This window comes from Sminthopsis crassicaudata, chromosome 3 (genome assembly GCF_048593235.1).
Source record: "Sminthopsis crassicaudata isolate SCR6 chromosome 3, ASM4859323v1, whole genome shotgun sequence".
Taxonomy (NCBI): Eukaryota; Metazoa; Chordata; class Mammalia; order Dasyuromorphia; family Dasyuridae; genus Sminthopsis; species Sminthopsis crassicaudata.
Window position 1 is genome coordinate 616,341,091 of NC_133619.1, and position 12,560 is coordinate 616,353,650.

The window sequence follows — 12,560 nt, forward strand, 5'->3', positions numbered from 1 at the left end:
AAAAAAGAAATATATTAGTACTAAAATGCCTTATTCAGAAGGGAAAGAGGAGCCCAAAAAGCAAAAATGAGGACTCCCTTCTTTGGTCAGTTTTCTTTCCAAGGTGATCCTTTGACGGGAAGTTACATAAATGAGGGTCTATGATATATATATATATATATATATATATATATATATATGTGTGTGTGTGTGTGTGTGTGTGTGTGTATGCATGTATACACAGACATATATAAATACATACATTACATGCACATACATATATATATAAATACATATATGTGGCGGAAGTATATTATAAAAATAAAACATCAAAAATATTCACGTTTGTCCTTAAAAACTGGGGAAGGGATGAGCTGTCATCATAGAACACAAGCTGTTGGGAAATCCTAATATGAGAAGCAGTTGGAAAGGGGAAACTGAAACCTATTCCTTTGGCATGGGCTTGTTCTTTAGAACAACAAATATGTATATATACATATATGCGCGTGTGTATATATATGAGAGAGACTGTGGATATAGTTGGAGACGGAGGGGAAGAATATTGCTCAGCATTGTAATTCAACTGAAAAATAAAAAAGGGGAAGATGATCTGAAAGTTGATGAGGTTTTTAACTTCAAACTCAAGACCCAAAAAAACCCGTTTGTGGTATTTCCAGAATGGGTAAATATTTCCTCTGCAGTAGCTTGAACTCAAGAATTTTCTTTTCCATCTGGAGACAGCAAGGAGAACATATTTTACCCATTGCCAAAATAACATCAACCAGGTTCTCACAGCTGTCCCAGACTGAGGGTGATGGTGATGGTTATACAACAATAATGAGCATAATAACAATAATGTGCATAATAACATCGATAATAATAATAATGGCCATGATTGCTGAGAAGCTGGTGGAACAGTGGATGGAATATTGGGCTCCAAATCAGGAAATCTAGGTTCTAGACACTTACTAGCTGTGTGATCTTGGGCAAGTCATTTTGCTCTTTGCCTCAGTTGCTTCACCTGTAAATTGAGTTGAAGAAGAAAATGGCAAATGACTCCAGAATTTTGCTGGGAAAAAACAAAAACAAAAACAAAAACAACTCATGGACAGTACAATCCACAGAATCATAGAGTCAGACATAACTAAACAACAAATATGAATGTCACAATTCTATAAAGTACTGCAATTTTGATCTCAATTTTGTAGATAAGTGGAGGCACAGGGAGGTTAATCAAGCAATAAATATTTATTCAGAACCTACAATATACTACATGTTGTGCTGGGCCTGGGAGATGTTCCCCCCCCCTCTTTTTTTTTTTTTTTTTTTTTTGCTGAGGCAATTGGGGTTAAATGACTTGCCCAGGGTCACACAGCTAGGAAGTGTTAAGTGTCTGAGATCAGATTTGAACTCTGGTCCTCCTGAATTCAGGGCTGGTGCTCTATTCACTGCGCCACCTAGCTGCTCCAAGATGTCCCCTTCTTAAAAAAAAAAAAAAAAAAAAAAAAAATCAGACATCTTGTCTTCAAGAGTTTACATTTAGGGGTGAAAAGGGACAACATTACACATATGAACACAAAATTTAAACAAATAAAAAATTAAATTAAAAAATAAAAGATGACTTTTGAGTAGGAAAGGGTTATCAAGAAAAACATAATGTAGAACAGGGGTTTTGAATGAATCTAGGATTTTTTTTTTCTTTTTTAAAATTTTTTTTAAAAAAGTTTAAAAATTTTTAAATTTTCATTTTCAGTTTCAAACATTCCTCTTCCCTCCAGCCTTTTGGCATACATTGAGAAGGCAAGAAATACAATGACCATTCTACATATGAAAATCATGCAAAATATATATTCACATTAGTAATGAGGGGGAGGGGGATAGCAAGAAAAATAAAGGAAGTGAAAAAAATCATGTTTCAATCTGTACTCAGAAATCATCTGTTCTTGCCCAGGAGGTATATAGTACTTTTTATCATGTGCCCTTTGAAATGGGTCTTAGATCACTGTATTGCCAAGAATAGCTTAAGTCATTCACAATTCCTCATTGAACAATATTGTTATTACTGTATACAATGATTTCCTGTTTCTGTTCACTTCACTGTGCCTCTTCATGTAAGGCTTTCCAGGTTTTAATGAGAGCATCCTGCTCATCATTCTTATAGTTCCGTAATATTCCATCACAATCATGTATTACCACTCATTTAGCTAATCTCTGGTTGATGGGCATTATTTCAGTTCCCAATGCTTTCCCATCATAAAAAAGCTGCTATAGCTATTTTTGTCAAATAGGTCCTTTTCTTTTTCTTTCTTTTTTTTTTTTTTTTTTAAATTTCTTTGGGATACAAACCTAGTAGTGTTACTGCCAAGTCAAAGGATATGCACATTTATAGCCTTTGGGGCACAGTTCCAAATTGCTCTCCAGAATGATTAGATCAGTTCACAGTTCCACCAAGAGAGCATTAGTTTCCCAGTTTTCCCACATCCTCTCCAACATTTATCATTTTCCTATTCTGTCATAGTAGTTCATCTGAAAGGGGTGAGATGGTATTTCAGAGATATTTAATTTTACATTTCTTTAGTCAATAATGATTTAGAATTTTTTTTCATATGATTAGACGTAGATTTGATTTTCTTGACTGAAAACTACCTTTTCTTTGATTTCTTACCAAATAGAGAATTATTACTTGTATTCTTATAAATTCAACTCAATTCTTAAATTAGATCTTTATCAGAGATACTTGCTGTAAAAAAAAAAAATCCCCCCAGATTTCTGCTTTCCTTCTAATTTTGATTGCATTGTTTTGTTTTGTTTTTGTGCAAATCCTTTTTAATTTAATATTAAAATTGTCCATTTTAAATCCTGTAATGCTTTCTTTCACTTGTTTGGTTTTAAATTCTTTCCTTCTCCCATAGATCTGACAGGTAAACTATTCCAAGCTTTCTTAATTTGTTTATGGCATCACCCTTAATATCTAAATCATGAAACCATTTTGTTCTTATCTGGGTATATAGTGAGAGATGGAAGTTAATGACTAGTTTCTGCCAATCTGCCTTCCAGGTTTTTTTTTTTTTTTTTTTTCAGTAGTTTCTGTCAAATAGTGAGTTCTTGGACCCCAAACTTGGATCTTTGTGTTTATCAAACATTAGATTACTAGGATAATTTAGTCCTGTATATTGTGTATATAATCTATTTCACTGATCTATCACTGTTTCTTAGGCAGTACTAGATTGTTTTGATGATTACTGCTTTAGAATACAGTTTGAAATTTGATACAGCTAGGCCACTTTTGAATTTTTTTTCACTAATTCCCTGGATATTTGTGACTTTTGGTTTTTCCAGATGAAGTTTGTTATTACTTTTTCTAGCTCTATAGAATATTTTTGGTAGTTTGATTGGCATTGCATGGATTAATTCATTTAGATAGAATTGTTATTTTTATTATATTGGTTTGGCTTAGGCCCTGTTGGTCATTATTTGGGTCTTGATTGACTCAGAGTGAATGTAAATAGCAATATTTCTGTTTGTTCTCAGAAATCCTGAGGGTCTTTCCCTCCCAGATTTATTTATTTGATTATGTGAAAGAGGTCATTTTTTTGCCTCAATTGTTACTTTGCCTTCACTGAATGGGTGTGGCTTCTGTCAAACTGAGACCTGTTGAAAATTTTAGCTTTAAAACGTTATGGTCTCTCATTGCATCCAGGGCCATCTCCACACATCCTGATCTATGTCTGGCCAATGGACCCTGATGGCTCTGAAGGGGAAAGTGAGGCTGATGACCTTGTCCAGCCCTCCCTCACAGAAATCCAATTCATTGCATGTCATAGCATTATTTTCTGATGTCTTGATTCTTTTTGAAAATGAAGGACAAATAACAATTGGTTGGACCTACTCATGAGCAATTAATATTTTTCCAGTTCTTCAGATCTGTTTTTATTTCTGCGATTGTTATTGTTGTTGGTGGTTTTGTGTGTGTGTGTGTGTGGGGGAAGTGGTCAAGTAAACTCTCAAGTATTTTATATTATCTATAGTTATTTTAAATGGAATTTCTTTTTCTCTCTCTTGCTGGTGGACTTGGTAATATATAGAAATGCTGATGATTTATGTGGATTTATTTTGTATCCTGAAACTTTACTAAATTTGGTGATTTTTTTCCAAGTAGTATCCAATTCCCTCAATTTCTTTTTCTTCTATTATTGCTACAACTAGCATTTCTATAAAATATTGAATTATAGTTAACATCTGTTTCACTCCTGATCTTTTGTCCCTATTATAGATAATGCTTGTTGATAGTTTTAGGTGGGTACTACTTATCATTTTAATAAAACTCCATTTATTCTTATGTTTTCCAGTGTTTTTTTAAAAATAGGAATGGAAGGGGCAGCTAGGTGACACAGTGGATAGAGAACTAGCCCTGAAGTTAAGAGGATCTGAGTTCAAATCTGATCTCAGACACTTAACACTTCCTAGCTTTATGTGATTCTGAGCAAGTCACTTAACCCTAATTGCCTCAGCAAAAAAAAAAAAGTTAAGAAATGACCAGCAGCATGATTTCAGAGAGGCCTGGAGAGACTTAAATGAAGTTATGCTGAGTGAAATGAGCAGAACCAGGAGATCATTATATACAGCAACAACAATACTATATAATGATCAATTCTGATGGACATGGCTCTCTTCAACAATGAGATGATTCAAACCAGTTCCAATTATTCGGTGATGAAGTGAGCCATCTACATCCAGAGAAAGGATTGTGGGAACTGAGTGTGGTTCACAACATAGCATTCTCACTATTTCTGTTGTTGTTTGTTGTTTGCTTACACTTTATTTTGCTTCTCTTTTTTTCTTGTGTGGCATGATAATTGTATAAATATGTATGCACATATTGGATTTAACATATATCTCTACCAAGTTTAACATATATTAGACTTCTTGCCATCTAGGGAAGGATGTGGGGAAAGGGGGGGGAATTGGAATAAGAGCTAATGTTGAAGAATTGTTCATGCATATATTTTGAAAAATAAAAAGCTTTAATTAAAAAAAATTAGGAATGAGTGTTGTATTTTCTAAAAAGCTTTTCTGAATCTATTGAGTTAATCACATGATTTCTATTGATTGTGTTATTGATATAGTCTATTATGCTAATAATGTTCCTAATATTGAACAGCCCTGCTTCCTGGTAGAAATCCCATCTGGCCATATTATATAATCATATGATATAATCATCTTATTAATATTTCATTTGAAATTCATTTAAAAAATTGGTCTTGTTTCTCTGTTTTTATATCAAAAACATATTTATGTCATATGAGGAATTTGGCTTACTGACATAAAATTGGAAAAGTAGCTTCTAATAATTGCTTTAATTTAGTCTTCATTGGTGAATTCACCCTTTTCATTTTTGATACTAGTAATTTGTTGTTGTTTTTTCCTTTCTTCTTAAAAAATCAAATTAGCCAATCATTTGTCTATTTTATTTAATTTGTTTTAAATAAAATCAGCTTCTAGTTTTAGATATTAATTCAAAGTTTTCTTACTTCCAATTTTATTATTATATAGTTATATTTTATTTTATTATTAATTTCTCATTGCCAGATTTTCCAATTTGGTGTTTAATTAGGGATTTTTAGTTTGAGCTCTTAAAGAATTAAAAAATTCTTTTAATTTCACACTCAATAAATTGATCTGTTCTTTCTCTATTTTATTGATGTAAACATTTAGAGATATAAAATTTCCCCTAAGGACTGCTTTGGCTACAATCCATAAATTTTGGTATGTTGTCTCATTATTATCAGTCTCTTTAATGAAATCATTGATTGTTTTTTAAAAATTTGTTTTTTGACCTATTTATTCTTTAGGATTAGATTGTTTAGTTTCCAATTTTTTTTTCATCTGTTTCCACAGCTCTTTATTGAATATAAATTTATTGCATTTTGATTGAAAAGGACATATTTAATATTTCTGCTTTTCTGTACTTTCTGCCTTAATACAAGTCCAATTTTTACATAGGTGCCATATACCACTGAAAAAAAAAGATTTATTCCTTTCTATTCCCATTTAATTTTCTCCAGAGGTCTATAACATCTAACTTTTCTAAAATTCTATTCATTTCTTTAAGTTCTTATTTATTTTTTGGTTAGATTTATCAATTCATTTAAGAATTTAAATGCTATACAATTTATTGCATGTATATTTAGTATCATAATTATTTGCCTATGGTTCCTTTTAGGAAAAAGTAATTTCCCTGCTTATCTCTTAATTAGATCTATCTTTGCTTTTGCTTTGTCTGAGATCATGAATGCTATCCCTGCTTATTTTTTTTTATTTCGATTGAAACATAATAGATTCTGCCTTAGCCTCTTATTTTTTGCTCTATGTGTGTCTCTCTCCTTCAAGTGTGTTTCTTGTAAACAACATAACATAAAATTCAGGTTTTTAATCCACTCTGTTATCTAATTCTATTTTATAGGTGAGTTCATTTCATTTACATTCATAGTTATGATTACAAAATTTTTATTTCCCCAGATACTCCTTTTTTATTCTGCTCTCTCTCTGTCTCTGTCCTCTGTCTCTGTTTCTCCTCCTCTTTATCTCTCCCATCTCTCTGTCTTTCTATCCATCTGCAAGAAGTCTAATATATGTTAAACATGGTAGAGATATATGTTATATCCAATATGTGCATACATATTTATACAATTATCATGCCACACAAGAAAAAAAGAGAAGCAAAATAAAGTGTAAGCAAACAACAAACAACAACAGAAATAGTGAGAATGCTATGTTGTGAACCACACTCAGTTCCCACAATCCTTTCTCTGGATGTAGATGGCTCACTTCATCACTGAATAATTGGAACTGGTTTGAATCATCTCATTGTTGAAGAGAGCCATGTCCATCAGAATTGATCATTATATAATTTTGTTGTTGCTGTATATAATGATCTCCTGGTTCTGCTCATTTCACTTAGCATAAGTTCATGTAAGTCTCTCCAGGCCTCTCTGAAATCATGCTGCTGGTCATTTCTTAACCTTATCTCTCTCTCTTCCACTTTCTCTGTCTTCCTCCCAAAACCCTATGCCTTCTCAATGTTGTTTTGCTTCTGACCATTGCATCCCCCAATCCATTTTCTCTTAGATTACCTTGCTCCTTTCTCTCATCCCTCTTCTTTCCAACTTTTCTGTAGAATAAGATAGATTTATATACCCAATTTAGGGTGTATATTATTCCCTCTTTGAGCCAGTTCTGATGAGAGTAAAATTTAAGCTTTGCCTGCTACTCCCCCTCACCTTCCTCTCCACTGTAAAAGCTCTTTTGCTCCTCTTTTCTGTGAGATATTTTATCTCATTGAACCTCTCCCTTCTCTTTTAACTCAATATCCCTTTTCCTCAACCTTTAATTTAATCTTATTTTAGGATATCAGCCCATCATTGTCAATTCACATCCATATCCTTTGTGTATGTATATTCCTTCTAACTACCATAATACTGATAAAGTTCTTAAGAGTAAGAAATATCATTTTCCTATGTGGTATGTAAGCATTTTGAAGTCTCTTAAGATTTCTCTTTCCTAGAGACATATATGTGCCAAAATGTTTGTGGCAGCTCTTTTTGTTGTAGCTAGAAACTGGAAGATGAATGGATGTCCATCAGTTGGAGAATGGTTGGGTAAATTGTGGTATATGAAGGTTATGGAATATTATTGCTCGGTAAGAAATGACCAGCAGGAGGAATATAGAGAGGCCTGGAGAGACTTAAATCAACTGATGCTGAGTGAAATGAGCAGAACCAGAAGATCACTGTACACTTCAACAACAATACTGTATGAGGATGTATTCTGATGGAAGTGGAAATCTTCAACATAAAGAAGATCCAACTCACTTCCAGTTGATCAATGATGGACAGAGGTAGCTACACCCAGAGAAGAAACACTGGGAGGGGAATGAAAATTGTTAGCACTAATATCTGTCTGCCCAGGTTGCATGTACCTTCGGATTCTAATGTTTATTGTGCAACAAGAAAATGATATTCGCACACATGTATTGTACCTAGACTATATTATAACACATGTAAAATGTATGGTATTGCCTGTCGTCGGGGGGAGGGAATAGAGGGAGGGGGGGTAATTTGGAAAAATGAATACAAGGGATAATATTATAAAATATATATATATATATATAATTAAAAAAAAAAAGATTTCTCTTTCCTGTTTACCTTTTTATACTTCTCAAGTCTTGTGTTTATAAATTTTTCATTCAGCTTTGGTCTTTTCATCAGGAATGCTTAAAAGTCCTCTATTTCATTTAAGATCCATTTTTCCCTGAATGATTATTATACTCAGTTTTGCAGATAGGCGATCCTTGATTGTAATCTTGGCTCCTTTGCCCTCTGAAATATAAATTTTCAAGCCTTCCAATCCAATAATGTAGGAGTTTTTCAATCTTTTATTATCATGACTATGGCTTCATGTTATTTGAATTATTTCTTTCTGACTGCTTGCAATATTTTCTCTTTGACTTAAGTGCTTTGGAATTTAGCTATAATATTCCTAGATTCACATATGGATGATATAACAGAATCCTGCACCTAGAATCATTAGAAGACTTCCTGTAATTTCCTTCTGACCAGTTGTCAAACAGCCTTACCATCTGTGGGCTGAGAGCTCCAAAAGTTATTGCTGCCATTGGAAGCTTACAGAGGAGATAAAGATCTGAGATCATGATTTCTATCACTGTTTTTTTGTTTTTTTTTACTTCAGTTGAAGCACAATACAGTCTGCCCCAGACTTTTATTTTAACCTTGTATGTTTCTGTTTCAATTGGGTCTCTTGTAATCAACATATTGGATTCTGATTTCTAATCCAGTGTGCTGTCCTCTTCCATTTTATGGTTGAGTTAATCCCATTAAAACTCACAGTTCTTATGGCTAACTGTATTTCCTCCATCCAATTCTCTTCTAGTTATCCTTATCTTATCTATGGAGACTGAGTGTGGATCACAACATAGGATTTCTACCTTTTTTGTTGTTTGTTTTTTTTCTTTCTCATTTTCCCTCTTTTGATCTATTTTTTCTTGTGCATCATGATAAATGTGGAGGTACTTGTAGAAGAATTACACATGTTTAAGCTTTAAGCTGTTCCCTCCTTTGTTTTACTTAGACCACTTCTTCTCTTCATCTCCTTCCATTTGATCACTCTCACTCTCTTTCTCATAGCCTCTTTCCCTTCTATTTCCTTGTTGAGTAAGATGAATTTCTATACCTAAGTAAATGTTCTTCCCTCTTTGAACCAGTTCAGATGAAAATAACATTCAAGCTTTACTTGATTAATTTCCTTCATTTTCCCCTCCATTGTAAAGATTCTTATTTGAATGCTTCTTTTATGTGAGATAATTTTTCCCATACTTCCTGTCCCTTCCCCTTTCTTTCATTTTCTCACTCTTCCATTTTTCTTTTTCTTTTTTTATTCAACTATTCAGAAGAGCAATTTGGAACTTTGCCCAAGGGTCTATCAAACTGTGCTTTGATCCTATCCTTTGATCCAGCAATGTCTCTACCAGGTCTGTATCCCAAAGAGATCATAAAGGAGGGAAAAGGACCCAAATGTGCAAAAATGTTTGTGGCAGCCCTTTTTGTAGTGGCAAGGAACTGGAAACTGAGTGCATGCCCATCAATTGGAGAATGGCTGAATAATTATGGTGAGGAATATAATGGAATATTAATTGTTTTATAAGAAATGATCAGCAGGATGATTTCAGAAAGTCCTGGAGAGACTTAGATGAACCAATATTAGTGAAGCGAGAACCAAGAGAATATTATACACAGTAACAAGACTATGTGATGATCATTTAAAAATTTTTTTTGATTAATTTTATAATTATAACATTTTTGACAGTACATATGCATAGGTAGTTTTTTACAACATTATCTCTTGTACTCCTTTCTGTCCTGAATTTTCCCCTCCTACCCTCCACCCCCTCCCCTAGATGGCAGGCATTCCCATACATATTAAATATGTTATAGCATATCCTAGATACAATATATATGTGCAGAAGCGAATTTTGTTGTTGTTGTTGCAAAGGAAGAATTGGATTCGGAAGGTAAAAAAAAACCTGGGAAGAAAAACAAAAAATGCAAACAGTTTACACTCATTTCCCAGTGTTCCTTCTCTGGGTGTAGCTGATTCTATCCATCACTGATCAATTGGAACTGGATTAGATCTTCTCTGTGTTGAAGATATCCACTTCCATCAGAATACATGTGATGATTATTTCTGATGGATGTAGCTCTTTTCAACATTGAGATGATTCAGCCTAATTCCAATAAGACTTGTGGTGGAGAGAGCCATGCACATCCAGAGCACTATGGAGACTGAGTGTGGATCACAACATAGCATTTCCACCTTTTTTGTTGTTTGTTTGTTTTTTTCTTTCTCATTTTCCCTTTTTTGATCTAATTTTTCTTGTACATAATGATAAATGTGAAGGTACATTTAGAAGAATTGCACATATTTAAGCTTGCTGTCTAGGGTGGGGGGGGAAATGGAGGGAGAAATATTTGAAACACAAGATTTTGCAGGGGTGAATGTTGAAAACTACCTTTACATGTATTTTGAAAAATAAACTTATTAGTTTTTTTTTTTAAACGTTCTGTTTACCATCTCTGGGTACTGGGCAACTACTGTTTGCTGCTGCTGCTGCCACCTCCAAGGTTCACAGCCTATTCTGCTTCTACTGCTCCATGCTACTAGCCAGGCCCCACCCCATTGTCCACAGACCTCTCTTTCTGTCTTCCTAAGCTGTCCCAGATTGGAAAAATAACTCACTTTGGTTTGTTGTTGATTATGTTGTTTGCATTTAAGTTGACACTTTTTTTTTCTTTTAGTTTTTCAAAGGATAATACTGGGTGAGCTCAGCAAAAATGCTTACTTTAATGCACTATCTTGGTTCCACCCCAAAGTTAGGATTCTTTGAGGCAGAAGGGAAAGGGGAGAACATCTGTCACAGGAGACATGTAAAAAATCACAGAGAATGGGAGGTGGAATGTCACATGCTTGGGATTGCACAAAGGTCATCTGCCTTTCTTCTAAAATGTATGAATGTGTCCTAAGACTAAAAGTACAAACCATGAACATATATTTGTATTTTACCCCAGAGGCATAGGGAGCCACCAGTACTACCTGAGCAGGTGAGCAAGATAGACAGAAATATCACTTTGGCAGCTGTGTGCAATATGACTTGTAAAGGGAAGAGATTTGACCCATTTGGAGGTTGCTGCAATAGTCCAAGTGAAAAGTAATAAAGGCCTGAGTTAGGATGAGGGCTGTATGAGTGGGACAAGGGGATTGATTTGAAACCTGTTATAGGAATAGAATCGACAAGGCTTTGCAACTGACAGGATATGGTTTGAAGACTGAGAGAAAACTGGAGAGTTTGAAAACAGGTGACTGGTAGTACTTCCCAGAGAAAGACTTGGGAAGAAGGATGCAGTGTGTGTATGTGGGGGGAGGGAGGGTTGGTTCTGTTCTGTTTTGGACTTGAGTTTATGATAGCTAAGGGGGCCGTCCAGTTGGAAATCCCGATATTTTAGGACTGGGATCTGAGAAACTGACTAGAGTTAGATACATCTGGAAAGAATTAATAATCTAGTTCATGGGAGCTAATTAGAGACTCGGTCCAGGATAGAACATGGGAATTCATCCAGGAGTATAAGACTTGGATGATGATCCAACCAAAAAGAGAGAGACCAGACAGGTTGAACCTAGAGTCACAGTTCAGTAAGTGTCAGGGTAGAATTCTAATTCAGTCCTTACTCCTATGTTCCCATTTCCGTTGATGATAGTTTTCTAATTCCTGAATCCAAACCCAGTGCTCTTTCCATTATACATCCCTGCTTCTCATCATGGTTGAAAGTACTGGAGTGTGCATCTCAATCTACCTGGCTCACCCTTTCTCTTCATGAGCTTCTCAAACTGTTTGGGGAGTGACAGCCTGAGGCTCTAGTTTGGGCTGCACTACTATATCTACTACCAGTGTGATTATGGGTAAGTCACAAGCTCTCTAGGGTTTTTTTGTTGTTTTTTTTTCCTTACATGAAAGGTTTGAAGATGATCTCTGAAGTTCCTTTCTAAATATGTGATCTTTTGAAACCTAGCATTAGAGCGATTCTCTGACAAAATACTTTTAGGGACATGCTCCCCTTTGAAACTTATATACAATTTTCAATATGAAATTCTTCACTTCTGTCCTAAACTTCTCCCGATTCTTTAAAAACCTCAGTGACATTCTAGATCATTCTTAAGAAGTCATGGCCCAGCCCTAATGTGTTTCACCAATATAACTCAGGATCTAAAGAGTTTTGCTGCTGTGGAAGCTTGGGGGAATGCTGTCCTGGAGGAACATTTGATAACTTTGGGGTTAAGAACTAAAAGTGAAGTTCTCCCCACCATCCCACAACTGGTTTCACAACTGCTGGCCAGTCATCTGGGCGGAATAGGGAATCAATCTTGACTTGGGACACATCTCAAGGCTTCTAGAAAAATTTAAACTGTATGGCAGTTGATGTAGAAAGGACAGGTGAAAGGCCATTCCTCTC